This window comes from Mus caroli, chromosome 15 (genome assembly GCF_900094665.2).
Source record: "Mus caroli chromosome 15, CAROLI_EIJ_v1.1, whole genome shotgun sequence".
In the NCBI taxonomy this organism is placed as follows: domain Eukaryota; kingdom Metazoa; phylum Chordata; class Mammalia; order Rodentia; family Muridae; genus Mus; species Mus caroli.
Window position 1 is genome coordinate 70,160,619 of NC_034584.1, and position 3,137 is coordinate 70,163,755.

Sequence of the window (3,137 nt, forward strand, 5' to 3'; positions counted from 1 at the left end):
TGTGTGTGTATGTGCCTGTGTATGTAGGCTAGAAGTCAGATTCAGAGGTTCTTCTTCAGAAGCTATCTACCCAGTTTTGAACCCGGGTCTTCTGCAGGAACGAGCGCTCTTACCGGCCAAGCCATCTCTCTGGCCCCAAGATCTTATGGTTGGAAACAGAGAAGGGCCTACGGGTAAGAGGGGCCTTGGAGGAAGCGGTGTGGTGGCACAAAGGCAGGATGCTTCGTCGTTCCATCTTTGTTTGATGAGAAGCCTGGTCCCTCACCACAGAGCTCAGCTTTCATCTGCCTCACTGCCCAGACTTCATGGCTCTGGGTCCTTGGAACCCAGCTGTGGATGACAAACCTTCACTGACAAAGCACAGGGGCTTATAAAGCAGCAGGACACTTGCTGTAGCTGTGCTCGCCAGCGTGAGGCGGGGCATGGCGGGAAACCCACAACCTCCAGTCTGTTCAGGCCACCCTCAGAGGCTAGGCAGTCTGACCTGACACTGCTCCCATGGTGACTAAGAGTCCCATCATGTCATCTGGCCTAGGGACATGCATCCTGGACAAAGCCAAGTCTCCTCTTCTGCCAATACCAAGAAAGAAGTGAACACCCTGAGGCTCCAGGACCCAGGTCCTCTTCTCAGCACATAGAGCAACCCTTGCTCACACATGCCCTATGACCCCAGCAAGCTCAGCCATGCGCCCAAGCCACACAGCAATCCCAGGTCCACCCATGCCTCCACTCATCCAGGGCATCAGATGGGTCACCCCTTGAGTCCCTTGTGCCTTCCCCTATGAGTTGGTTTCAACCTCAGGCTGGTGCTCTCCTCAAGGAGCCGATCTTTAAACCTGTCTGTCCCTAACGGCAACCTTCCTGTTGCGGCTCACTGGCTGTAGATTATGTGAGTGGGGAGTGGCCCGGTTGATCCTGTGCAGTGTGACTTGTGATGGCTGTACACCACATCAGTAGATACCTCTCACTCCAGGAGACCAGACCCGGTCAAACCCATCTCCAGGCGTCTGCAGAAAGGCCTCCCTGAGCGTCCTGCTGCCTCACTCCTTGTTACCTCCTTGAACAGCCATCACAGGAAACATGGACCCACTGAAGTCCAGTCCAAGAAGGATATATTTCTGAAGAACTGTACCGCTACTGCCTACTTCACCACGGAAATAAAGGGAAAAGGATTCTGGGTGAGGGTTTGGCTCAGTGGTGTAGAGCACTGACTGCTCTTGCAGAGGACCTGGATTTGGCTCCCAGCACCTACAGGGCAGCTCATAGGCATCTGTAACTTCAGATCCAAGGGATCCGGTGCCTTTTCTGGTACCCATGGGTACTGTGTACACATGGTCCACATAGATTCACATCAAATAAGACAAGTACTGTTTAAAAAATAAAAGAATGGGACTGGAGAGATAGCTCAATGAAGAGCACTGGTTGCTCTTCCAGAGAATCCAAGTTCAATTCCCAGCACCACATGGTTGCTTCTACCAATCTGTAAACTCCATTTCCAGAAGATCTGACATCCTCTTCTGGCTTCTTTGGGCACCAGGTACATGAGTGGCATACAGACAAACATGTAGGCAAAACACCAAAAAATTTTATTTATTTATTTATTTATTTATTTCTTTATTTATTTATTTTCAAGACAAGGTCTCTCTGTGTGGCCTTGGCTATTCTGTAGATCAGGCTAACTTCAAACTCAGAGATCCAGCTGCCTCTGCCTCCCAAGTGCTGGAATTAAAGGTGTGCGCCACCACATCTGGCTAAAATAAAATAAACTTTAAAAATAAATTAACACACCTTTAATCCCAGCACCTGGGAGGCAGAGGCAGGAGAATTTCTGAGTTCGAGGCCAGCCTGGTCTACAAAGTGAGTTCCAGAACAGCCAGAGCTACACAGAGAAACCCCATCTCAAAAAAAACAAAATAAATAAATAAATAAATAAAGATTAACAAACTGCAGATGCTATCCAAAGCACTGTCAGCTCATGCGTTTCTGGTTTGCTTTCATTGTACTTGATGTGCCGCTGACAGAATCCAGGGTTTCCCACCTGCCGGTCAAGAGCTCAGCCCCTGACCTACTCCTCTAACCACTCACTCAATTAAATAAAAAGCCAGAGTCCAGGTGGGCGGATAAAATGCCTGCAGGGTGAGCCTGAGGGCCTGAGTCCAGGAAAATAGGAACCCCAGCACTGGGTGGGTGGAGACAGGAAGATACCCAAGGCTCATTGGCCAGCCAGACTAATCTAAATGTCAAGTTTCTGATAAATAAAAGATCTCAAAAAATAGCAAGGTAGAGTGCAATCATCAGAGAAAGACACTGCACACTGAACTCTGGCGAGTGTGCACTCGAGCACACACACCACCACCACCACCACCATCACCATCACCACCACCATCACACATGGTCCAGTAAACTGGGCATAGTAGCCCAAATCTGCAATCCCTTCACCTAAAGGCTGAGGCAAGAGGATCGTGTGTTTGAGGCCAGCTTGGCTACAGCCTGAGACTTTTAAAAGGGCAGAAGGGTGGGACCAGTAAACCAGGAAAGATGTATGTTGTTAATAGGAGGATAATAGCTCTTTGAAATCACAAGGACAACCTCAGATGTTCCCCCGGGCAATGACTGTGGGAGGCTGGGGGAAAGGGTTTGAGAAAACAAATGGAGAGACACATAGCTGATTTCTCAGCATCGGGAGCCAGCAAGGCTCTTCTTAGCACCCAAACCAACTCAGCCTGTCACTCAAAGCAAGTCAGAGTTCAGCCAGGAAGTGGTGGTGAACACCTTTATCCCTGGTACTCTGTGAGTTCAAGTCTAGCTTGCTCTACAGAGCAAGTTCTAGGACAGCCAGAGCTACACAAAGAAACCCTGTCTCCGGAAGGGGGGCAGGGGGACAACAACAGAAAACCAAGTCAGAGTTCAGTGGCCTGCTTATTCAAGTACATTTTCAAAAGACCCAAGAGTCCAGTGCAGTGACTCATGCCTATATAATCCAAGCAAGCAGGGGATCAGAATTTAAGGTCATCATCAGCTACATAAATAAGTTTGAAGCAGCCTGAGTTATGTGAGAGTCTGTCTCAAAAAGAAAGGAAGGAAGGAAGGAAGGAAGGAAGGAAGGAAGGAAGGAAGGAGGGAGGGAGGGAGGGAGG

At 49.1% G+C, this 3,137-nt stretch overlaps 1 protein-coding gene across 6 annotated transcripts in view; it reads right to left on the reverse strand.

Annotated features, from left to right (window-relative positions):
• Plec (plectin) overlaps positions 1-3,137 on the reverse strand; it is a 60,700-nt gene that overhangs the window by 39,999 nt on the left and 17,564 nt on the right. The window lies entirely within an intron of this gene.